Source organism: Danio rerio, chromosome 17 (genome assembly GCF_049306965.1).
Source record: "Danio rerio strain Tuebingen ecotype United States chromosome 17, GRCz12tu, whole genome shotgun sequence".
Classification (NCBI taxonomy): Eukaryota; Metazoa; Chordata; class Actinopteri; order Cypriniformes; family Danionidae; genus Danio; species Danio rerio.
In genome coordinates this window covers 59,310,022-59,337,512 of record NC_133192.1, presented here as the reverse complement: position 1 = coordinate 59,337,512, position 27,491 = coordinate 59,310,022, and the positions used below count along the sequence as shown (strand labels likewise).

Sequence of the window (27,491 nt, the reverse complement as noted above, 5' to 3'; positions counted from 1 at the left end):
TCAGAAAGCCTGCTTGTTAGTTTTGAATGTGCTCTAAACATTTTAATTCAAAATGTCATAAACACTGTGTAAATACTGTGTTATGCTAATGTTTCTAACATCCGCTGACTGCAGAACTGAACCTGTGAAAGCAGCTGGAAGTAAACCTGATCAAAACTTTGAGAACTCTGGGTTGTCTAATAATGAGGGACAGAGGGACGCATACCCTGCTGAAAAATCCAGCTTAAACCAGCCTAGGCTGGTTGGCTGGTTTTAGCTGGTCGACCAGGCTGGTTTTAGAGGGGTTTTGGCCATTTCCAGGCTGGTTTCCAGCCATTTCCAGCCTGGTCCTAGCTGGTCAGGCTGGAAAATGATCAGCCAAATCCAGCTAAAACCAGCTTGACCAGCCTGGTTTAAGCTGGATATAGCTGGTTTTGGCTGGACTCCCAGCTTGGCTATGCTGGTCAAGCTGGTTTTAGCTGGTCATCTCCCAGCCTGACCAGCTAAGACCAGGCTGGAAATGGCTGGAAACCAGCCTGGAAGTGGCCAAAACACCTCTAAAACCAGCCTGGTCGACCAGCTAAAACCAGCCAACCAGCTTAGGCTGGTTTAAGCTGGATTTTTCAGCTGGCATAGTTATTGTGCTTATAACATGCAACGGTCATACTGAAAGACTGATTGATTGATTGATTAATTGGTTGATTGATCGATTGGTTGGTCAGTTGTTTGGTTGATTGATTGATTGATTAATTGGTTGATTGATTTGATTGGTTGATTAGTTGGTTGATTGATTGATTGGTTGATTGGTTGGCGTGTTGGTTGATTGATTGATTGATTGGTTGGCGTGTTGGTTGATTGATTGATTGATTGGTTGATTGGTTGGCGTGTTGATTGGTGTGTTGGTTGGTTGATTGATTGATTGGCTGCTTGGTTGTTTTGATTGGTTGGTTGGTTGACTTATTTGGTTAATTATATGATTGATTGGTTGATTGATTGATTGATTGGTTCGTTGGTGTGTTAGTTGATTGATTGATTGATTGATTGATTGATTGATTGATAGGTTGGTTGGTTGGTTGGTTGATTTGATTGGTTGCTTGGTTGTTTGGTTAATTGATTTAGTTGGTTGGATGGATGATTGATTGATTGATTGATTGATTGATTGATTTGGTTGATTTGACTTGATTTGGTTGGTTATTTGATTGATGAATGGATTAATGGATGAATGAACTGATTGATTAATGATGGATGGTTGCAGGGATGGATGGATGGATTGATTAATCGATCCAGTTGATTAGAGTAGTTTGATGATGAATTGATTAATTGACAAAATAATCAGTAAAATGTTTGTCCAGTTGCTCAGATAAACAAATGATCATGACATAAGAATGAGGCCTGTTTGTGTTGGTGTAAAGTAGTGTTACGGTCTCGCTGTGTGTGTGTGTGTGTGTGTGGTGTGTTCTTGTATGTTCTGTGTATTAGTGTGTTTGTTTGTGTGCTGTTGAATGTGTGTGTGTGTGTGTGTGTGTGTGTGTGTGTGTGTGTGTGTGTGTGTGTGTGTGTGTGTGTGTGTGTGTGTGTGTTGTTGGTTCCCCTGAGCTGGCCGACGGCTACACATTCTGTCTGGTGTGTGAGTATTGAAAGAGACTGTGTGTTGCGGCCCTGAACACACTGCGCACGCCGCTGATTTACTGAGGCTGAAGCCCAGCAGCACAATTAACAGCAGAAGAGCAGAAAACACAGCGTACAGCAGCAGCAGCAGCACCATTAACAGCAGAAAACACACCCGGCGGAGAGCAGATCTGCAGAAAACACACACCGCACACACACACACACACACACACACACACACGGCCTGATGGGGATTTTCTGGAGGAACCAAATGAGAACATTGAGGGGATGTTTTCTTCACTCCAGCCTGTTTTATCCCACAGTGCTTTAACAACACAGATTGCTTGATTGTTTTCAAAGCAGCTTCTCAATGTAAAATGACCAAAACTGAAACAACATTTTCAACATTTTATTTTAAACAACACATTAAAATAAATGTTGACTGAATAGAATCAGAAAAAGTTGGTTTGTATTATTTAATGGACACCTATTATGCAAAACCACTATAATAAAGGGGTTAAACCCAGTGTGTGTGTCAGCAGTGTGTGAATATATCCAGAAGTGTTTAATCAGTGTATATATATTTATGTCATGCAACAATTTAATTTAAGCCTAAATAGTGATGTGCAGTTAGGTCCATAAATATTTGAAGAGTTCAGATGCAAAATCCGCGTAACGCCACTTCTAGTAAAAATGAGATAATGACACCGAGTGAACGCTTTAGGCACGCATTCAGAAATAACAGTTTGTTGGCAGAAGCCGCTAAATCCCGAGAACCAATCAGAAGGCGCGAATCGAATCAAAAGAAATACAATGAAAATGAAAACGTCCCTTACCTCAAAACTCTGTGCATTATAGGAAGAGGAAAACACACTGTACAGTCAGGAGTGTACATGCATTCAAAACGGAGACATCTGAAAACGGAGGCGGGGCTGCTGAGATTCGCTACCTGATTGGGGCTTTTGTGTCATTGCATATCCTTCCCTTATTCGTCAAGTCCCTATCACATGACTATAACACATGGCTTTAACGCTACCAGGAGACAGCAGGGGCCTGTTTCAGTAAGGAGGTTCAAACAACTCAGAGTATAAACTTGAACTCTAAGTTGATTTACCGAGAGATTAAAAACTCAGAGTTTTCGGTTTCAGAACAGCTGATCTGAGTTGGGTCAATCAACTTCGAGTAGACCAACTCAGAGTTAAGCGCGCACACCGTGACTTTAAAAAGGCATTATCAATGGAGCGCAGACATTACGAGTGACTATGACAACATCTTATAAAAGAGATCACCATTTCTTTCTCCAGCTGAACTTGATGTTCTCATTCAAAGTTATAGCAAATATGAGTGTATATATTTGAAAAGAAGCAGCCATCAACCAGTTAGCGTGGGAAAACAGCTGCTCAAGATAATGCCTAATTTAACTTTTTAAGTATTTAAATATTTAAGTATAATAAAATAAGTAATGTAATTTGTAAAGTTTATATATATTTTTCTAAACTTTCTTTTATACATTTATAATTTTAATAGATTTAACAGTGCACTTGTGTGTCTGCCTTTTTATTGATCAAGTGATAGAGGTTAATATAACATTTAGAAGGTAAGCAGTACTAAAAATAATTTTTAGAAAGAATAATAATCCCATTAATCTAGTTACAGTGCATATCGAAGGTGAATTCAATTTAATTATTTATTAAAAAAGCAAAAGCCATTCTAGTACAGTTCTTCTGTGTGTGACTAAATGTAGGCAATAGCTATGTTTCCATCCAAATATATTACATAAATGTATGTGCAAAACTGGAATATTGCATAAAAGATGCGAATAAAATTCCATCCAACGAGTTAAAGAGAAAAAAATTGTCACTTCCTGATTTAACTGGCACCGAATATCAACAGTAAAAACAGAATTTACTGTGGTAGAAGAAGCTGCGTCAATTAATTCTTTATTTAGCCTAATTAATGTACTTGCGCCTCGATGTCAGAAGACAATGCTGAAACACAATGAACACGTGGGGGCGTCTGAAGCCATGAGACGCGGAGACTCTTGACACGCACCAGACGTTCGGGGGTAATTAATAATATACACTAATACTGAAACAGTTCAGGCATTTTAGAATGACTAAAACAACATTTAAGACGTGTTACAGTGTGCTCAGCCTCCATTTACACACATTTTCATTATCATATGATCATGATCTTTTTTTTAATGTACATACTGTAATTTGTTCAGTAAAAGTGTTTCCATCGTAGTTTATGCGCACATTTTCTATCGAATAAAAGTTTATCCTACTCAGTTATGCGCGTTTTTTATGCATATTTTAAAAAGTTATGTGCATCATGACGTTTCTATCAATCGTTTTTATGCACGTATCCAAAATGAGCATTAAAATAGGTGGGTGGAAACGTAAGGCTAAGGCGAGAAATACCGCTTCATCTTTATAAAAGGGGAGGAGACCGACAGAAACTCTGAGTTTAGAGAATAAAACCTGCTTCTGACCAGGTTAGATTCACAGAGTAAGTTACCACAGTAACTGACTCTGAGTTAAAGTTACCTCTCTTTCAGAAACAGGCTTGACTTACCCTGCTTTCTCGAGTTTAACAAACCTGCCATTTTGAAACGGAAAACCCAGAGTTTCTCTCATTTCAGGGTTAAAATACTCTGAGTTTTCACTTAACCTCCTTTCTGAAACAGGCCCCAGACCAGCCTTCACTGTAAACAACAACATGGGCACAGAAATGGGAGTGTTGTTTGCACTATTGTCTGCTTTAGGCAGCATTGTGCAGTTATTCATTACGTTTAGTAACAACTCAACCTCGTCATCTGTCCACAAAAATACCTCTCTTGCTTTCTTTGCCATCGCGTTTAATGTTCAACCGGCGTTTGTTGACTAACATTAACCAAATGCCGAGCGAGACGCATGCTTTCTGTTTATACTAGAACGCGCATGCCCAGAGTGCGCCAATGGTCACGTGATATACGTTTTTGGTGGCGTAGTGTGGACGGAGATATGTTCAGAAACGCTAGGTGAAACAGTAGTGTGGCCGCAGATCGTTTTTGATCTAAAACGCTGTTTTAAAACTAAAACACACTAGTGTGAACGGGGCCTTACAGGGTTCTGCTTCTGAACTCTTCATATGGACTGACACAATTCTACCATTTTTGGCTCTATACACCAACACAGTGGATTTTTAGGATTTGTTTCCTTGTCATTGTGTCAGATTGCACAACTAACATAGTAGGCTACATAAAATGATGTGTAAATATATATATATATATATAATATTTTTAATATTATTATTATTTTATATAATTCTATTGTGAAATTGTCTGCAAATTTCTGTGAATTACCGCCTCAAAAAAAGTCATTTTTATTGCCGATAATCACTAAAAAATGGCAAAAAAACTAGGGGGTCTGATTGTAATTGGGATAATGAGGGAATAACACACACTTGCCCATGCTGAGAAGCCAATTTTCTGATTATTTTTGGACCCTTAACAAGTGGGAGGCACATATGCAGACGGCTGTAAATCCTACAGCGTTCACCTGATTTGAATGTAAATATCCTTGAATTAAAGCTGACAGTCTGCAGTTACAGCACATCTTCCTTTCATTTCAAATCCATTGTGTTGCTGTGTAGAGCTGTATGTATATATATATAAGGTTTCTGTAGCGTAATATACAACACCAACCCAGACAATATAGCAATCTATTACAGATGTGCAGAAAACACACTTTATACACACTGTTCAAGGCTACAAAATAGATAAAGCTTGCATAATGTGATTCAAAAGCATAAATAAATGAGGGAAATAAAAACATGAATCACAAATTACTGAAAAAATGCTGATTTATGGAGATTTTTTGTAAAGTAGGGAATAGTCAATGATACATGAGGCGCTTTTGGATACAGCAGTAGTAAGATATGAGGCAGCAAATGTGAGCAGTCGCAGTAAATTTTATACACGTGTTTGTGTGTCAGCTGATTTACACACACACACACACACACACACACACACACACACACACACACACAAACTCATTTCAGTCGCACAAGGACACAAAACTTTGCAGTTAATAAGACGCGGTGAAATTATGGCACAGTCAAGGTTCAGATGCACATCCATTCGTCTTCTTTAAGAGACAACAAAACAGTGTGTCACACACACACACACACACACCGCTCCGCAATTACACTTTGACTCATACACACTCTACAGAAATGTTCACACCACTGACCGACAGCATTATTATCTGTCTTCCTCACTCTACCAATCTATATAGGAGTTTAGAGAGCTTTAAAGAGCACCAATTATGCAAAAATCTCTATTATAAGAGGTTTAAATCCAGAAGTGTGTGTGTGAGATACCGTTAGTCATTTACTCTGTTATAATGTCCTCAAAACAGCAGTGACAACAAGATGGCGACACAGACCACATATTAAACCCTTAGAGAAGAAAAACTCAGTGTACTTTTAAACTAAAGCTGATCAAATCATTATTAAGCAGGTAAGTGACACACTAAGTCGATCTCTCTGTTGTATGTTGTAGTGTTGTATTTATACCACAGTAATCTGCTAGTGTCTTTGAAAATATGGAAATAAAAACAAATAATAATCTTATTAATCTTATTTGATAATAATAATAATAACAATTAATATTATTAATAATAATAATATTATTATTATCATTATTATTATCATTATTATTATTATTATTATTATCATTATTATTATCATAAGTATCATAATAATAATAATAATAATAATAATAATAATAATAATAATTATTATTATTATTATTATAATTATTATCATTATTATTATTATTAATATTATTATCATAATTATCATTTTTATTTTTTTATTTTTATTAGTAGTATTAGTAGTATCATCATATGGTCCAGGACATTAGGTGATTTCCGAATGTGAAGCTGAACATTCCCTCAACATTAATGAATGAACAAGCGTTCAGAGAGCATCCAGAAACACCATCTTCATAACTCAAGTAACTGTATGCGAATGTAAGCTGCATGTTCTCCAGCATATTTGAGTGAGCTGTGTTATTATGAGCGATGTCTGCTGTGAATTACGCTCGTGAAAACCAATCGTCTTAATGGCAGCATATTCCAGACTCCAGAACGCAGAGCAGATCTCTGAGGAATAGCTTCAACTTCCTGCAGAATTACAGTATGATAGAGTCATAACTGCCCGTCTGTTTACATCATCTGACGGGTATTTCCTGCGCATTTGTGTCCGCACTGAAGGCAGATGTTTGGCCAACCTCAGAAGAGCCACAAAACCCAGACTGAGACTTGCAGGAGGAGCTCGTAAATCACTGCAGATCCTCTTCATCTGCAGCTCTGGAACCTGAGCGATGGCCAGATACAATCTCTGAACATTCTCCATGCGTTCTCCACATTTTCTCCCAAAAATTCTCAATATGATCTCCAATAATTCTCAACATGTTCTCCACCCATTCCCGAACGTTCTCTATATGTTCTCCAATAGTTCTCTATACGTTCTCCAAACATTCTTCACTTGTTCTCAATACGTTCAACCCATGTTCTCCAAATGTTAAATACACGGTCTGCAAACATTTTCCAAATGTTCTCCACATATTCTCCACACATTCTCAAATCATACTCCATATATTGTCCAAACATTTTCCACACGTTCCTCATACAGTCTCAATACGTTCTACCCATGTTCTCCAAACATTTTCTGGTTACCTCCAACACTGATCATGCAATGAGTCACAGCTATATTCACCAACATTTAACCCTGTCTAATGCTGAATTACTGAGCTGTGACCGTGTGTTGTTAATCCAGAGTACTCCTCCTCAGACTCATAGCAATGAAGGAGAAACCTCAGTCCACCTGAAGGCCTCTAAGTGAAGTGTGATGCTGAATTAGGACGTCTGCTCTCTGATATACAATCTGCAGACGGTTGCTTTCTTGCCCGACAAACACAATCTGAATCCGGGAAACGTCTTGCAATCAGAATATTGGATGTGGCATCAGGGGCAGCCGGAGAGGCGGTGTTTGTGGAGCTTCAAAGCCTGCCAGGACTTTCTGCCGTGATCGAGAATGACACTCGGAAAACACGGGAAAAAACCTGCTCCTGGATATCCCTGCGCTCGCTCCATGCCAAGTCAGCTTGTGTGTTTGCGTACGTCTGGAAGGACGGATGATGTAATGAACGCTGTAATCACCCGCACCTGTTGTAGATTCATGCATCTACCAGTGCGGCTCCGTCCCAAACGCCTGTGCATAATCAAGCGCTCACTCTTATCTTGATTTCATCTGAATGAGGCTACAGTGGAGGACTGCAGTGACGTCTTTTTTATATTCTAAGCAAAAAGCTTGCAGAGCTATGAATGAAAGCGTTGTTTATTCATAGAAGAACACGAGGCTGTGTCTGCATTAGTGTAGGGTTGCTTGATTTTGTTGTGATCCTGGATTATAATCTATGTTGATCTGTGAACGTTATTTTTGTTTGGAAATGTGACCCCTAAACCCAACCCTAACTATATAATAATCCCAAAATCAGATGGGAATAATGGAATAATCCTAACTGTAAGCTTAAACTGTAAACGTATCCCTTAATTCTGATTGGCTGACTGGAATGTTGTTCCAGGATCAACATACTTGGTGAAATCACACTAAGCAGTTTGGTTATGGTCAATGGCATTGGTTAGATGAGGATACAGAGCAGATGGAATGAACCAGTGAATCAATTAATCATTCATTTAACTGTTTCGTTCAAAAGGACTGAATCATTTAGCAAAGCTCATAAATGGCTATAAATGAGTCATTGAATCATTCACTCAACTGATTCATTAAAAAACCGGATTCCTTCAGAATCAGTAAATGAGCCATTAGATCATGCACTCAACTGATTCATTAATATCTCTAATTCATGAAGAATTAAATCAGTCAATGAGTTATAGAATCATTCGCTTAACTGATTCATTAAATATACTCTGATTCATTCCGAATTCAATCAATAAATAAGTCATTGAATCATTCACTCAACTGATTCATTAATATCTCAAATTCATAAAGAATTAAATCAGTCAATGAGTCATTGACTCATTTATGTAATGATTCATTAAAATTTCTGATTCATTCCTAATTCAATCAGTGAATGAGTCATTGAATCATTTACTCAACTAATTCATTAAAATCTCTGATTCATCCTGAATTCAATCAGTGAGTGAGCCATTTTATCATTCACTTAACTGATTCATTAAAACTCTTATTCATTCTGAATTCAATCAGTGAACTAGTTATTGCATTATTCACTAAGCTGATTCATTAAAAACTCTGATTCATTCTGAATTTAATTAGTGAGTGAATCATTAAATTATTCACTCAACGGTTCATTAGTAACTCTGATTCATGCCAAATTTAATCAGTCAATGAGTCATTGAATCATTTACTTAACTGATTCATTAAAAACTCTGATTAATTCAGAATTTAATCAATGAATGAGTGATTGAATTATTTACTCAACTGATTCATTAAAATCTCTGATTCATTCCTAGTTCAATCAGTGAATGAGTCATTGAATTATTCACTCAACAAATTCATTAAAACTTTGATTTATTGTGAATTTAATCAGTCAATGAGGCATTGAATCATTCACTCAACTGGTTCATTAAAATCTCTTATTCATTTCGAATTTAATCAGTGAATAAGTGATTGAATTATTCACTCAACCGATTCATTAAAAACTCTGAATCATTCCTAGTTCAATCAGTCAATGATTCATTGAAATATTTGCTTAAATGATTCATTAAAAGCTCTGATTAATTGTGAATTTAATCAGTGAATGAGTCATTGAATTTGAAAATGCAAATTCATCCTCAACAAATCGGTGAGTGAATCATGATTTCAGATTTGCTGATTGGTTGCCGAAAGGAATCAGTGTCACTGAATCAGTTGTTCATATATGTTCATTTGAGAATGCAGGTAGGTTACTTTACTTTAGTTCTGAAAATCCTCAGTAGCTTTTTTAAGTACAGTTTCAGTGTTTTGCATGAACTGTTGCTTCAGGGACCTGCAGACAGCGAGAGCAGGAATGATGGCTGACTTCTCACACACATCCGGGTCTTTCTCCCAAACACACACACACACAGAGATATGAGGAGGGTTCAGAGAGCAGCGCCGCCACATGGGAAACATTACTGGCCCAATCAGAGTGATTATCTGAAGCAGCACCCTTTGAGAAGACAAAGGCAGCGCTCTCCTCCACGCCGTAATGGCACTTAAAATCCTGTTTAATGTTTATTTGAACTTTTAATGTTTTGGATCTGCAGCTCTGGCCTTGAAGATCTAACACAGCCCAGATGTGGCCGTCCAGAAGAGCACGTTTATTTGCCATTGTCTTGTCTAACACTGCCGTGCGTTTGACAATTGCAATTTTCCGCTGTTTTCGCTGTCTCCTCTCCAACGTGCGCTCTGCATGAGAAATCACACATGCTTCGCTTTCCCAGTTCAGACGAGAGTCAGGCGCAGATCAGAGCAAACACGTCACTTTATTTCTCATCAACAAGGCTTTTGGAGAAGGAGACATGAATGCAGGACACAGGAGAGATCTGACTGACTGTACAGACACCCAGTGTTAACACTAGTGTGTGATGGCTGCTGGTCAGTGTTGCTTGTCTGCGTTATAAAATCACACACTCCCAATGAACTCTTTAATGTCATGCAAATAAAAAATTTTTGGACCACAGAACTAAAGGCACAAAAGAGGTCACTGAGGCCTTTCAAACCAATCCATGCACTTATTGGCACTAATTCTGGCTCTAGTAGCAATATGGATCTGTTGAGTATTAATATACATCCATTAAAAGAAAAACTCACTAAAAGTGAACATTCTCCCCTTCATCCCTTTATCCTGCACGTGTTTGGGTGTAATAAACTGTGGTGTATTGTGGTGTAATATACTACAGTAAGCTTACTGTAACTGTAACTGTTACCATAGCAACTGTAGAATCACCACAACAGATCGATTACTGTAGTTGTTGTGTTACCATGGTGACTGTAGAATCATCACAGCAATTTAATTACTAAAGTGGTTGTGTTACCATAGCAACTATAGAATCACCCACCACAACAAATCAATTGCTATAGTTGTTGTGTTACCATAGCAACTGTAGAATCACCACAACAGATGAATTACTTTAGTTGTTGTGTTACCATAGCAACTGTAGAATCACCACAACAGTTTGATTACTATAGTTGTTGTGTTACCATGGCAACTGTAGAATCACCACAACAGATCAGTTACTATGGTTGCTGAGTTTCCATAGCAACAGTAGAATCCCCACAACAGGTAAATTGCTATAGTTTTTATATTACCAGTATTTATTTTAATTTCAGTAATGTTATAAGCAAATATGCAAATGTTTATGTAGTTTATTTACAACACAGAGTGTAAAGTAATATCACTGTAAGTCTTTTAGTTAGTAGATATATATTATGACACTTACAGACTCGTGGATCTACACTGATTTGCAATCCAATCCTTAATTAAAAGTTCAAATGCATTTTCTTTATTTCATGTTTTAAGTTTCTTCTTCTATAATCCCTCTGCGTGAATCTGCAGATATTAATTTGATCCTATTGTATTATTATGATGATGATGATGTACACAGTTCTGTGCAGGGTTGTCTGCAGATTGTGTCTGGTCTCAGTGTTTACTCTAAGTTGTCCTCTTCGTGTGGGCTTGTAGCTGTCTCTCTGCACTTGATGGAGGTGGAGAGCGTTTGGAAATACTGTGTGTCGTTTCAGGCAGAGCTCAGCGCTGTGGAGGACCATAAAAACACACACGAGCCAAGGCCTGCTGTGAATCCTGCCGGACGCCTTAACGGCCGCGCTGCCTATGAGAAACTGTAGAGGGCCGAGGACATGACCTGCAGTTTACGAGCAGACCTGTTGCTCCTCGCCCAGAGATTCTCTGTGTGTGTGTGTGTGTGTGTGTGTGTGTGTGTGTCAGGCTCACAGAGTCTCTCTCGGCTGTATTGGAGGCTCATCCACTGCTGCTGCTGCAGGTCTGCTGTGATTAAAGTGTGTAAAAGCAGGAGCTCCACTACAGCACAGTGATTTACACACCTGCCACTGATCTGCGCTCTGGAGGACTCATGAAAATCACACACACACGCTCCACAAGGACACTTCTGTGTGTGTGTGTGTGTCTGTGTGTGTGAGTGAGTGTGTCTCTCTGTGTGTGTTTTATTGTTGTGTGTGTGAGTCTGTTTGTATGTGTGTGTGTTCTTCACCGGACTCCCTCACTTCGTGGTCAACTCTTCTCTGTCTCAAGTCCACAGATGTACATGGCGAGCCACTGGACAAGCTGGTAACTGGAAAGCCGCTTATACGGAGGTAAGCGCAAAAAGGAACGACGTCACACCGCCCTCTAGCGTTCGCATTAAAGACGAAATGCAGCCATACATATACCTCTCTGCCTATATAATTCACCATCTGCAGCAATGTTTACAGGGCTGTGTTTTCAGAACGAGTCTGTGTGATGAATAAAACTGAAGCGACGCCTCATTTCTCCACTACATTAATCGTTTTTTAGTTCACATTTGGAAAATAGCTGTATAGAGGCGTAACAGTAGCTTCAGAAGACCCATCAATTTTCTCCAGTGTATGATCAGCATTGGTGTGTTTTCAGCCTTAAGACAGGTGGAGTGTGTGTGAACAGTGGTGTCCGCTCTCTTCCATTAGCCTCTGGTTGACTGCGGGTCAGGGCCGGTTCATGGACAGATGCCAGTAAAGTGTGTGTTCCGGATGGGCAGACGACGCTCTCATGTTTATTAGAGCTCTCTCACTCACACACACACACACACACACACACACACACACACACCAGGATATTCTAAGACATGAAGCAGATGTGTGTGAGAGTGTTCATGTGTCTGTGAGTGTGTGTGTGTGAGATGCGTCCCAATTCGCATACTTATACTACACCCTAAAAAGTACTTACTTTTTCATGAAGGTAAAGTATGTACTTTTGAGTGTGTAACAGAAGAGTATGCAAGCTTTGGGACACACTACTTCCTCGTTAATAGATGGTTGTGTTGCGAGCGCGGTCAGTCATCCACATTTCTGTCATATTTAATGTCCTGCCTTATTGGAGAAGCAGCAGCAGGATAATCTGCCATTCACGAGTCTTTCATGCGGAGAAATCTCCAACCCAGGCTCATTCTGAAAACCTACCTCTATATACATTTCTGGAGAGCGCTAAACGTGTCCCAGGAGCTACTTTTTTTTTTGCAGTTCTTATTTTCTTGAATCCACCAGAGGTCGCTGTGTAGACTTTTCATTCATTCATTTTCTTGTCGGCTTAGTCCCTTTATTAATCCGGGGTCGCCACAGCAGAATGAACCGTCAACTTATCCAGCAAGTTTTTACGCAGCTTATGCCCTTCCAGCCGCAACCCATCTCTGGGGAACATCCACACACTCATACACTACGGACAATTTAGCCTACCCTATTCACCTGTACCGCATGTGTTTGGACTGTGGGGGAAACCGGAGCACCCGGAGGAAACCCACGCAAACGCAGGGAGAACATGCAAACTCCACACAAAAACGCCAACTGAGCCGAGGTTCGAACCAGTGACTTTCTTGCTGTGAGGTGAGAGCACTACCTACTGCGCCACTGTTTCGCCCAGTGTAGACTTTAGAGATCTCAAATTTCTCTCACGAGTGCCATTCGCACCTGCTGTTCTCACGTAGATCCACCAGAGGCCGCTGTTGGCTGACTGTTTGACTGACAGATCAACTGACCCACCCTCCTCCTTCCCTAAACCCAACTAACAATTTTCAAAAGCAATCCAGAAAAAGAAAAGCCCTCGCCTAATTTTTACCACGTTTTCAGATTTTCCCACATTCTCACCCTGTTATTTACTTGTCTTGTATGATTTGCCTTTTGATTTTGTCTTATCTGCTTTCTGGAACTGCTCTTTACCAGCCTCGAACCCCGTCATCAACTCCTCTCTGCATCTCCAGTCCAAGATGTTCATGGTGAGCTAATGGTACATACTGGTTACAGCAGGAAAGCCGTCCACATGGATGTAAGCGGTCAGCTGGTATCCCGAAAATAAACGGCATCATATCACCCTGTAGCGTTTATTTCATGATGAAATGCAGCCATACATACCTCTGGCTACATAATTCACGCTCTCCAGAAATGTACACAGGGCTCTATTTTCAGAATGAGCCTGTGTTGGAAATCTCCTCAGGTCTTTGGGTAACTCCGCATTCAGTCGTTAATGTCCAAACACATCTTTATAGAAGTATTGTTGTTGCAGATGAAATATAACACAGATTAAATATGCTCCGTGGGCTCGATATTAATGAACACTCATACAAACATCTTCACCAAAGCCTCTCTTCATGAACGGTGGTCTTTGTCGTCCATCATGTTTGTAGTTTATTTACACTTTTCACCCGCATTTGTAGTTCTAATCAAATTCACGTCCAACACACAATGTACTGTGGGCAATATGAGCGGTTATAGGATGGACATTTCTACTCTTCAAGTTTTTACCAGAAATAGTAAACCATCCAGGAATCTATAGCATACTCTTTACATACTACGATTTGGGATATGCTAATTCTATTTTCAAATGCTATTTAGGACGGATAGTATGCGAATTGGGACGCAGCAACAGATTTATTTGTTAAATTATATTTTAGTCACCAAACACATTTAGAAATCGAAAGATACAATTAAATTCGAGCAAAAAATATTGCAAAAATAAAGTACAAACTGCAAAATTTCAACTACATTTTTACTTTTTATTTTGCATCTCTTGATTTTTTTCCTCTTTTTTTAAATGTGTATTTAATATTTTTCTCTATCATATAAATGTGGCTGTTCTAGTTTTTGGGCTGTTATTGTAAGTTATTTTGTTAGATGAGCTCTAGATTTGGCTTCAGTGCTGACTAATCTAATGTATATGCACAAATATAATATTGTCAACTCAGGCTTATTCTGGAAACGTAGTCCCGCAGACATTTCTTGAGACTGCGAAATACATCCTGGGATGTGTGCATTTGTGCAGTTTTTGTTTTCGTGAATCTGCATCTTGAACACCTCTCGGGAGAGACAATTGTGCATGCGCTGTTCTTGCATAAAGCCTCTGGAGGGCGCTGTCGAGCGACTGTCTGTCCGACTGACTGAATGATTGACTGGGCGACCGGCCGACCCACCCTCCTCCTCCTTCGCTAAACCCAACCGGTTTTACCAATTGACCCGTCTGCTTGCTTTCTTAAACCCAAGCAACGATTTACAAAAGCCGTCCAGAAAAAGAAACGCCCCTCATCTGATTTTTACCGCATTTTCGGATTTCGCCACGTTCTCACCCTGTTATGAACTCGTTTGCTTTATTTTTTGGATTCTGTTTTTGTCTTACCTGATTCTCTTCCAAAGACTCGAATCCGGTCGTCGCCGTCCTCGCAGTCAGCTCCCCTCTGGGTCTCCATCCCGCAGACGTACACGACGAGCTAACCGGACTACCCGGTTGCAGCGGGAAAGCCCTCCACATGGAGGTGAGCCGTCAGCTGGCGAGCCCGAAGAGGAGCGGCGTCACACGGCCAAGTAGCGATGGCTTAAAAAAATTAAATGCAGCCATACGTACCTCCGGCTACGTAAATCGCAGTCTCCAGAAACGTCCGCAGGGCTACGTTTTCAGAATGAGCTTGAATATTGTAGAGCTTCCTATTAAACATATGCATTCAAAAGAGAGATGTGTGAGGCGTGTACGCTTTAAATCCAGCTACTAGAGAAAGCAACAACGTGTTGAATCGACCCTCTCAGTGTGAACACTAATGTTTTGTCCTTAAATACACCTTTAAATCTCATGACTCCTGCAGAATCAGTGCACACGCTGAATATCGGGGTCTTCTTCTGCTGTTAAACGCTGTTGTTAAGCGCTTACGAGTGTCTGTCAATTATCTGTGCCATTAACTCAATAATCCGGCGGTGAAGTTTAACAACGGCAGCCGCAGCTCATTTCCCCGCACGCTCAAATCAAGCTGATTTAATTGGTTTGTCTTTAATGAAGTGGTTCTGGTCATTTGCACCTCTGCTCCGCCACAAAGATGATTCATTTCTTAATAAGGAACATTAAATGCGTGAATGTGCGGCGTGTGAGGAAAGAGGCTCCTCGCAGGAGAGCTGCCACATTAATGACGAGATCATCGCAGGCGACCCAGAGCATTTGATGAAAGCTGTTCGTCTATGAGTGGTTGGGGACAGAGGTTAGTTTAATAAAGATGATTCAAGACTCCTGTGTGGACTTCATCATGTGTTTAAGAGGAGGAGACGTCCACTGGTCCTGTACGCCTCTACAAACTGCAGCAGGAGCAAAACAGAACATCAGATAATCTCCACTGCTGACAACTAGCTCATAGCAGAAGCTGCTAAAGGCAAGTGAAGCTGTGACTTCCTTCTATTATGCCGTCATTAGCTTGCTGGTAGCATGTTTCTAGTATGATTAACATGTTTCTAGTGTGAATTAGCATGTTGTTAACATAAATTCATCATGATGTAGCATGTTGCTAGCATGTTTCTAGTTGAAATTAGCTTCCAGTATTAATTAGCATTATATAAATGTATGGATAGATAGATATGATGGATATATTGTGTGACTTAGCTTATTAACATGAATTAGTATGTTTTTAGAATGTTTCTACTATGAATTAGCATGTCGTTAGCATGAATTCAAAATGAACTGGCATGCTACTAGCATGTTTCTAGTTTGAATTAGCATGTTTTAACATGATAGATGGATAGATAGATAGATAGATAGATAGATAGATAGATAGATAGATAGATAGATAAACTTAGCTTATTAGCATATATTAACATGTTATTAGCATGTTGAATTAGCTTGGTAGCATGTTTCTAGTATGATTAACATGTTTTGTAGCTTGAATTAGCACAATGTTAACAAATCCTCATGATGTAGCATGTTGCTAGCATGTTTCTAGTTTAAATTAGCTTCCAGTATTAATTAGCATTATATAAATGTATGGATAGATAGATATAATGGATATATAGTTTGACTTGGCTTATTAACATGAATTAGTATGTTATTAGCATGTATCCACTATGAATTAGCATGTCATTAGCATGAATTCATAATGAACTGGCATGCTACTAGCATGTTTCTAGTTTGAATTAGCATGTTTTAACATGATATATATATATATATATATATATATATATATATATATATATATATATATAGATAGATAGATAGATAGATAGATAGATAGATAGATTAGCTCGCTGGTAGCATGTTTCTAGTATGATTAACATGTTTCTAGATAGACATATTGATAGTATGACTTAGCTTATTAACATGAATTAGTATATTATTAGCATGTTTCCAGTATGAATTAACATGTTTTTAGCATAATTTCAGTATGAACTGGCATGTTAGCATGTTTCTAGTTTGAATTAGCATGTTTTTAACATGTTTCCAGAATAAATTTACATGATAGATGAAAAAGTATAAATAGATAGAAAGATGGATAGAGTTAGCTTATTAGCACATATTAACATGTTATTTGCATGTTTCCAGTATGAATTAGCTTGGTAGCATGTTTCTAGTATGATTAACATGTTTCTAGCTTGAATTAGCACGTTGTTAACAAATTCATCATGATGTAGCATGTTGCTAGCATGTTTCTAGCTGAAATTAACTTCCAGTATTGATTAGCTCTATATAAATGTATGGATAGATATATATGATAGATACATAATATGACTTAGCTTATTAACATGAATTAGTATGTTATTAGCATGTATCCACTATGAATTAGCATGTCATTAGCATAAATTCAATATGACCTGACATGCTACTAGCATGTTTCTAGTTTGAATTAGCATGTTTTAACATAGATAGATAGATAGATAAACTTAGCTTATTAGCATATATTAACATGTTATTTGCATGTTTCCAGTATGAATTAGCTTGGTAGCATGTTTCTAGTATGATTAACATGTTTCTAGCTTGAATTAGCACAATGTTAACATATTCATCATGATGTAGCATGTTGCTAGCATGTTTCTAGTTTAAATTAGCTTCCAGTATTAATTAGCATTATATAAATGTATGGATAGATAGATATGATAGATATGATAGTGTGACTTAGCTTATTAACATGAATTAGTATGTTATTAGAATGTTTCCAGTATGAATTAATATGTCGTTAGCATGAATTCAAAATGAACTGGCATGCTACTAGCATGTTTCTAGTTTGAATTAGCATGTTTTAGCATGTTTCCAGTATTAATTAATATGATAGATAAAAAAGTAGACAGACAGATGATAGATAGATAGACAAGTACACAGACTTAGCTTATAGTATGCTAAATCTGACTTCAACTGCAGATGCAGGACCATGCGGCACTTGGTAAAGTCAGATGACTGGGATGTTACAGTGTGACATGAAGATCAGATCTGTGTCGTCTGATAAGTTCTGCCTTCAGGAGTCAGTCTCTGACCCTGAGGAAACAGGTTTAGTCGTCTCCTGCTGGACTCAGACTGATTTACAGTCTCCGGACAGAGAACAATCAGACAAGCGGACGCAGACCACACCGCAGACAGATTTATGAGGCCTCGGTTTCACTGCGGCTATTTTAGACCTGATTCAGACACTCTAGTGTTGTGCAGGCTGCTCCCAAACTGTGTTAAAACAATATATAGTGTGACGATGTTCACAGGTTCTTCAGCCATGATAGCATCACACAGTTGCTGCATACAAGGCAGGATGATCCATGCGTTCATGTTGTTGTGAGCCGAGCATCTGAATGTGTCAGCAGAAATGGAGACTCATCAGAGCAGCAACGTTTCTCCAATCTTCTATTGTCCAGTTTTGGTGAGTCTATGTGAATTGTAGCCTCAGTTTCCTGTTCTTAGCTGACAGGAGCGGCACCCGGTGTGCTCTTCTGCTGCTGTAGCCCATCCGCCTCAAGGTTGGCCGTGTTGTGTGTTCAGAGATGCTCTTCTGCAGAGCTCGGTTGTAACGAGTGTTTATTTGAGTTACTGTTGCCTTTCTATCAGCTGGAACCAGTCTGGCCATTCTCCTCTGACCTCTGGCCTCATCAACAAGGCATTTGCGCCCACAGAACTGCCGCTCACTGGATATTTCCTCTGTGTCGGAGCATTCTCTGTAAAGCCTAGAGATGGTTGTGCGTGAAAATCCCAGTAGATCAGCAGTTTCTGAAATACTCAGAGCAGCCCGTCTGGCAGCAACAACCATGCCACGGTCAAAGTCTCTTAAATCCCCTTTCTTCCCCATTCTGATGCTCGCTTTGAACTGCAGCAGATCGTCTTGACCATGTCTACATGCCTAATTGCAGTGATCTGCTGCCATGCTGATTAGAAATGTGCGTTTACGAACAGTTCGCCAGGTGTACCTAATAAAGTGGCCGCTCTGCCGCCTCTAAATCTGTTCATGCAGGGATATTTTTGAAGAGTTGATGTAGATGCAGTCATGATGGTTGTTCAGTAATCTTTAGCAATGAGTGTTAAGTGTCCAGCAGGGAACAGTGTGTGTGTGTGTGTGTGTGTGTGTGTGTGTGTGTGATTGGGATCTTGTTTGCAGTTACTCCACTGGTATCATTAGTGCAGTGAGCGGTTCAGTCCTCCATCTGCTGCCGCCCGGCTCACTCCACCATAGGAATCTGTGATTATGACACACACACACACACACACACACACACACGGCATGAGCAAAGCAGAAAACTGCGCGCAGGAATTAATGGCGCTGCAAACACTCTGGCGCTGCGTTTATGTTGACCCCCATACGGGGCCGTTCCTCCAACCGCTGGCATATGGGCTCCACTCACACACAGCGCAGACATCCAGACCATTACACACTCCACCGAGCTCTTACACACGCCAATTAATCAATTATGCACGCTTATTATGATGACGATTATTACAGCGGCTGTGCATTCCCACATTCACCTGTGCTCTGCTGTTTTCTCCACTGATGATCTTCTTATTACTGCATGAGATTTTAGACAATCACTGCTAAATGTCTGTTCCTAAATCTAAAATAATGGGTCACTTTAATATTTGATATAATCTCATTATGGGCGGTGGCTCAGTGGTTAGCACTGTCACCTCACAGCAAGAGGGTCGCTGGTTTGAGCCTTGGTTGAATCAGCTGGTGTTTCTGTGTGGAGTTTGCATGTTCTCCCCGTGTTGGCGTGGGTTTCCTCCGGGTGCTGGATGCAGGATGCAGTCGTCACATTAGTCAGTCCGCTGTCTCAGCCTTCATCATGATAATGGCTGTAATCCTGCCAAAGATCCTGATGAGTTTATGTGTTTCTACAGCTGTGCAGTGCACTAATATTTACAAGTGTGTGAGCGCACGCACACACACACACACACACACACACACACACACACACACACACACACACTGGGTTTAAAAGTCCTGTCTGCACACTAGCTCCCCTTTACAGTGCAGATATGCAGTTTTAGGCTGGAGATCTGATCTGTAGACAGTGAATCTGACTCCCGCTGTGGATCTGACAGGCTGGATGTGCGGTGGTCTCCTGTTGGAGATGCTGAGTTTGGCCTGAACCCTCGCTCAAGGCAAAGTTGAAGACAATTCCCAAAAGCTCCCAGAAGCCCTTCACTCTCCGGCCAGAGCCTCTTTCTTCTGTGTGTCTCTACATGAGAGTCTACATCAAATCTGAATCGACAATGTTTATCTCGCTAGTGCACATTGCTAAAGTCGGTGCATTTACTCTGACTGTTTTATATGTATTTAACCCTCGTGTACTCTTCAAATGTACTTCCCTTTTGTTTTGTGTTTGCCTTATCGACTTATATTATAATCACATTATTTGATTGCAAACCCGTGACAGCAGGGAATCATGCATTCTTGATTGCTGCTGACCATGTCCATCCCTTTATGAGCACAGTGTCTCCATCTTCTGATGGCTACTTCCAGCAGGATAACGCAGCATGTCATAAAGCTCAATCATCTCAGACTGGTGAACATGACGATGAGTTCACTGTACTCAAATGGCCTCCACAGTCACCAGAGCTCAATCCAATAGAGCAGCTTTGGGATGTGGTGGAACGGGAGATTGGCATCATGGATGTGCAGCCGACAAATCTGCAGCAACTGTGTGATGCTATCATGACAATATGGAGCAAAATCTCTGAGGAATATCTCCAGTAGCTTGTTGAATCTACGCCACAGAGGATTAAGGCAGTTCTGAAGGAAAAAGGGGTCCAACCTGGTACTAGTCAGGTGTACCTAATAAAGTGGCCAGTAAGTGTGTATATATATATTTCCCAAAAATAAAAGTCAAAATAGGAAGTCACAAAACAATCATTCCGTTTGCTGAAACACAGAGAAAGAATGCATGGTTATCTAGTGTTATGTCTTTTCAATCAGTAAACGTGATTATAATGGAAGTCAATGGGGCAAAAACAGCCCCCAACATAACAAAAGGGCAGTCGATTTGAGCACGAGGGTTAAATGACATGTAAAATTAAGACATTATATTTCATTGTGTTTTCTAGACTGATACAAAGGACGTGAAGGATCTGACAGGCTCTCTCCGCTCCTCCAGGCGCTGGGCTTGAAGCCCATGGCCGCGATCTGAACGGATAAGCTGTTGGGCAGAAAAGAAAGCTCCAGAACCTTGCCTGCGGAGAGGGCAGCGGCGCCCAGGGCAGGAGGAGGCTTTAGTGAGTGGATCTGACAGGTGAGAGGCCACCGCGGCTCTAATGATGCGCACATCCATAAATCATGGCCGTCGGGTGGAGGACCTGCCCTTCATGTGGGACGGAGAGCCAAGAAGAGCGGAAAACTGACCCCATTACTGCAGCCCGGAGCCACAGGTACTGTGTATATACGCCCAAAACACCCCTGCTGACGCTGAGCGCAGACAGACAACTCAGAGTTACAAGCCCTCCTGTTCAATTTCAGTTCTTTAATGTATTTCAGGCAATTTCAGTTTACGAAGAGATGAATTTTAATAACTCATCTCTAACAGCTGATGTGTTTCCTCTTCTCCATGATGACAGCACACAATACTAGACTAGATGTTCTTCAAGACACTAGTATTCAGCTTACAGTGACATGTAAAGGCTTCACTAGGGTAATTAGGGTAAAGTTAGGGTAATTAGGCAAGTCATTGTATAACAGTGGTTTGTTCTGGAGACAATCCAACACTAATATTGCTGAAGGGGTGAATAATATTGACCTTAACATGACTTTAACACTATTAAACACTGCTTTTATTCTAGCCCAAATAAAACTAATCAGACTTTCTCCAGAAGAACAGGGATTAGAGGAAACACTGTCAACTCCTGCATCTGAGAAACAGCATCTGGGAAATATTGGAGAAAAGAAAACAAATTTTCAGAAATCATTTGACATTAACTATATTGTTAAAAATTTAAATAAATCAGTCGCCACTTTCAATCTTGATGAGACGCTCTGTTTTTACAGCATTAAATGACTGGGTAAAAACACCAACTTCATTGACCAAAACCTTATTTCGGGGAATTCTTTTGCGATTCATTTTCAAACTTGTACTCAAGTCTGATTGGTTAACATGGAGGAGGCGGGGTTTATGAGTTGTGCTGCATGCAGCCGGCTGATTGGCTGGGAGTGAAAGCGCTGACAGGGCGCTCATGTTTTGAGTGAAATATCCCTTTAATCTGCCATGTGCCGATTGCCAGGTCGCTGTTTTCTTCACGTCACGGTTGACAGGGCAGGGCTGATGGAATCCAACACACACACTGATCTCAGCACGTGCTCATGTGTCACACACGTCAGCGTGATGTACGACACACACTGAAACAAAGAGTGTTTGCATGATTAACAGCGGCCCTTTTGTCCTTTGGCCAGAAATAGAGCGCGGCCGCAGCAGTACATGTGTGCATTACACCCTTGGATGAGCGCGTGTGCGTGCGTGTGTGTGTGTGTCCGCGGGCACTCCTCATTCTGTCCCGGCGCAGGACCTGACAGTCACCCTGCATCTGCCCGCTGATTCATCACTCGCTGACCGACCCGCACTGACCGGCTGCAGGAGGAGGAGTACACACACACACACACACACGTACACACATGCACACACACACATGCTGCACTATTGACCCAGCAGGCATATTCATCAAATAAGTGCACTTCACTCAAGTATTAAAGTCTGCATTAAAATAAAAATAGACACTTCTGATATTACTGGCGCACATTCCTGAAGAGTTACCTTTAAATCAACATCTACTGTCAGATATGTTTACAGTAGATCATCTTATAAACTATATAAAGTAGAACCTCACCCTCAAAACAACTGATCTTCACTTCTGGTCACATGGAAGGCATTTAGGCCGGGGCTATCAATCATTTTGGGTGGGGCTTTCAGGCCTTTAAGACTGCGACCTGTCTTTTTGAGTGGGGTTATCAGTCATCTAGGGTGAGGTTATCAGTCATTTAGGGTGGGGTTATCAGTCATCTAGGGTGGGGTTATCAGTCATTTAGGGTGGGGTTATTAGTCATCTAGGGTAGGGTTATCAGTCATTTAGGGTGGGGTTATCAGTCATTTAGGGTGGGGTTATTAGCCATTTAGGGTGGGGTTATCAGTCATTTAGGGTGGGGTTATGGGGTTATCAGTCATTTAAGGTGGGGTTATCAGTCATTTAGGGTGGGGTTATCAGTCATTTAGGGTGGGGTTATGGGGTTATTAGCCATTTAGGGTGGGGTTATCAGTCATATAGGGTGGGGTTATTAGCCATTTAGGGTGGGGTTATCAGTCATATAGGGTGGGGTTATCAGTCATTTAAGGTGGGGTTATTAGCCATTTAGGGTGGGGTTATCAGTTCTTTAGGGTGGGGTTATCAGTCATTTAGTGTGGGGTTATTAGCCATTTAGGGTGGGGTTATTAGTCATTTAAGGTGGGGTTATTAGCCATTTAGGGTGGGGTTATCAGTCATATAGGGTGGAGCTATCAGTCATTAAGGGTGTGGTTATCAGTCATTTAGGGTGGGGTTATCAGTTCTTTAGGGTGGAGCTATCAGTCATTTAGGGTGGGGTTATCAGTCATATAGGGTGGGGTTATCAGTCATTTAGGGTGGAGCTATCAGTCATTTAGGGTGGGGTTATCAGTCATATAGGGTGGGGCTATCAGTCATTTAAGGTGGAGCTATCAGTCATTTAGTGTGGGGTTATCAGTCATATAGGGTGGGGTTATCAGTCATTTAGGGTGGAGCTATCAGTCATTTAAGGTGGGGTTATCAGTTCTTTAGGGTGGGGCTATCAGTCATTTAGGGTGGAGCTATCAGTAATTTAGGGTGGGGTTATTAGTCATATAGGGTGGGGTTTTCAGTCATTTAGGGTGGAGCTATCAGTCACTTAGGGTGGAGCTATCAGTCATTTAGGGTGGAGCTATCAGTCATTTAGGGTGGAGCTATCAGTCATTTAGGGTGGAGCTATCAGTCATTTAGGGTGGAGCTATTAGGCAACCTCTGAGCGTCCAGTTGTCTGTCAGTGTGTCATCAGACAGTTTCCCTGCAGAAAGCATCATGTGTACATGAAGTGTCCATCAGTTGTGCCCTTTGAAACCCTTCACTGTAAGGGCCCTTTGAAGTGTGCAGTTTTGAGCACTACAGTTTGGAACCACACTTACAGCAGCGTACAGCAGATTGTGTTATGCTGGTGTCTGTAGTTTTGATGATGATGGGCTGAATAATGTTAGGAGGTTATTCATACAGAACATGTGTCTGTGTCTAAAACTGTATAACATAAACTGTAAACACTTACCATAGGCTAGTGATTCAGGACAATGCAATATGCTTACATTAAAGACACGGGTCACCCAAATAAAGTCAGCTCTGTCATCATTTACTCATCCTTCACCTTGTTCAAAACCGTTATGAGTGTCTTTCTCCTGTTGAACGCGTCCCTGTAGATTCTGAAGAGTGCTAGCTGCTGCCAGTTAACCTCTTCAGTCATTTTCTCAGCTATGGAGGTCAATATGTGCCATTATGAGGGAGAATGCTTATTGCTGGCACATACTGACCTCCATAGCAGGTGTGAAGTTTACTTAGGAAACTCATAGAGGTGTAAGTCCACATAAAGATGGCATGAGTTCATGTTCATTTCTGAGTGAACAGAGCGTTTAAATATGGTTAATGAAACTTCACCTCGGCACAGAGAGTGATGGGAGAGAGACGGTCTGCATCTGTGTTAATATCCTGCAGCTCTGAGCTCGTCTGTACAGGAGGAAGCTGATGAATGTGTGTAAAGAGCATCAGTAAACAGCGCTGGGGAAGGAGAGTGCACTGTAAATATGATGAAAGAGCGCATTATGTTCACCTTGACTGAAGAACAAGACCTGTCACGTCCACACTACATCACGTTTAATGCGCAGCCATGTTTATTCATAAGCAGACGCTCTTCACCCCAGCTCAAAGGCGTTTTAAAGACGCGTCCTGACTGACTGTGTGTGTGTGTGTGTTTGTGTGTGTGTGTGTGTTTCTGTTTCATGAGTCAGTGAGCAGCTGCTCCGCCCGGACAGACACTTCTCTCGCCCAGCAGGTGTCTATGTGTGAGTGTGAGTGTGTGTTTGCGTGTGTGAGCCCTCTGCTGGCACAGCTTGTTGGGCTTTGACCTGTGCTCTCCATCACACATACGCACGCACACGCACACACACAGGTAAACAACACCTTTGCTCCGGCTCTGACAGGCTTTTGACGGGACCCCTGGACACCCTCCACCTCACCGTCGAAGTGAAATGAAAGCTGACAGCGCTGATTATAAATATTGCAGTGTTTATTAGTCGTGTGTGCATGCGTGCGTGTGTGTGTGCGTGTGTGTGTGTGTGTGTGTGCATCACTACTGCTCTCCTGCTTGGGAACGCTCTTCTTCTGCTCAATATTTTGGCGTGTGCGTCATGGACTCTTTAATGAGGGCTTAAATCATGCGGGTTATTGAGGAATGGGGGGGGCTTGACTTTTCTAAGTGTTCAGGAATAGGTTACCCCATCAAAAAAAAACCAACCCCCCCTGACGTAACCCTCCTGTTGATTGACAGCTCAACATTGCCACACTCATCATGCTAAACAGATGTTAGGACTGATATGGATCAGCTTTATTTTCCAGGTTCAGTGAGGGCGGGTCATTGTTTGACCCAGGTGAAAACGCTCTATACTGAATTCTAGAGGACAGGAGGGTTGACAATACGACAGTGTTTGATGGGTCATGGCTGAAAGTGAGCATTTGGTTGAAGCTTGTTGCTCAGCACGTCTGAAGAAAAGCTGAGCGCTGCCCAGAGCATTGTCATAGGGCTGGCATGGCCCATTGAAGGGAACTGTGGGTATTTGGACTTGGTATGCTTTAATATATCATCAGTTATGGCTCTGGACTGATTGTACAGTCTGAAAAGTGTTGGGTCATTGCAGCCCAATGGTAAATTATAGACGAACAAACCCATCGTATAGGTGAAAAAATTAAATGAGCTTGAATTTAATTTAAAAAACAATGTTGAATGTGGGCGAGGCAGTGGCGCAGTAGGTAGTGCTGTCGCCTCACAGCAAGAAGGTTGCTGGTTCGAACCTCGGCTCAGTTGGCGTTTCTGTGTGGAGTTTGCATGTTCTCCCTGTGTTGGCGTGGGTTTCCTCCGGTTTCCCCCACAGTCCAAACACATGCGCTATAGGGGAATTGGGTAGGCTAAATTGTCCGTAGTGTATGAGTGTGTGTGTGGATGATTGCCAGAGATGGGTTGCGGCTGGAAGGGCATCCGCTGTGTAAATACTTGCTGGATAAGTTGGCGGTTCATTCCGCTGTGGCGACCCTGGATTAATAAAGGGACTAAGCTGACAAGAAAATGAATGAATGAATGAATGTTGAATGTGTCTTTAATTGGAGTCAGCATTGGGTTAATTACGAAAAAAATGTATTACTCATTTGATCCAACATTGGGTAATTTTTTATTCAATCTGAATTTAATTATTTGATTATGAATAATGTTTAGTTTGTCCTCAGTTGGACCCAACATTGGGTTATTTAAAAAAAAATATTTAAATTGAATTAAAAATGAAGTTAAAAAATTGGGTTTGTTCTTAATTGACCCAGTGTTGGGTTATTTTTAAAATTACTTTTAAATTGAATAAAAAAGGGGTTTGTAGTTATTTGACACAACATTTGGTTATTTTTGTTTATTATTTAAGTTAAATTTAAATTGATTAAGAAAATTTTTTTTAGTTTTATCCTTATTCGACCCAATGTTGGGTTATTTTTCAAAAATTACATTAAAATTAAATGAAAAGTTGGGCTTGTCTTTATTTGACCCAACATTGAGTTATTTTTGTTTATTATTTAAGTTAAATTTAAATTGATTAAGAAACAAAGTTGGATTTGTCCTAATTCTTCCCAACACTGAGTTATTTTTAAAATAAAAATTTATTTTAATTTAAGTTTAATAAAACAAACAAAAAAAAAAATAACCCAAAGTTGGTTTGTCATTATTTGACCCAACATTTTGTTACTTTTGTTTATTATTTAAATGAAACTTCAATTGAATAAAACTATGCTGGGTTTGTCCTTATTTGACCCAAAGTTGAGTTATTTTTCAAATAAAAAATTTAATTAAATAAAAAATGTGTTTGTCCTTATTTGACCCACTGTTAGGTTATTTTTTTATAATTACATTTCAATTAAATACAAAGTTAGGTTTGTCTTTATTTGACCCAACATTGGGTTACTTTTGTTTATATTTAAATTAAATGTAAATTTAATAAAAACAAAGTTGGGTTTGTCCTTATTTGACCCAACATGGAGGTATTTTTAAAATAAAACTGTAACTTAATTTAAGCTTAATAAAACAAAATTAAATTAAATTCAAATT

The 27,491-nt window shown here is 40.3% G+C and overlaps 1 long non-coding RNA gene across 1 annotated transcript in view; it reads left to right on the top strand.

Moving 5' to 3' along the window:
- Positions 1-15,624: 15,624 nt before the first annotated feature.
- The window catches only part of LOC141378397 (uncharacterized), a 97,862-nt gene continuing 85,995 nt past the window's right edge, over positions 15,625-27,491 (top strand). Inside the window, exons 1-2 of the long non-coding RNA XR_012392962.1 lie at positions 15,625-16,031; positions 21,164-21,484. This is a non-coding gene — a long non-coding RNA (uncharacterized lncRNA). The remainder of the gene's footprint in view (positions 16,032-21,163; positions 21,485-27,491) is intronic.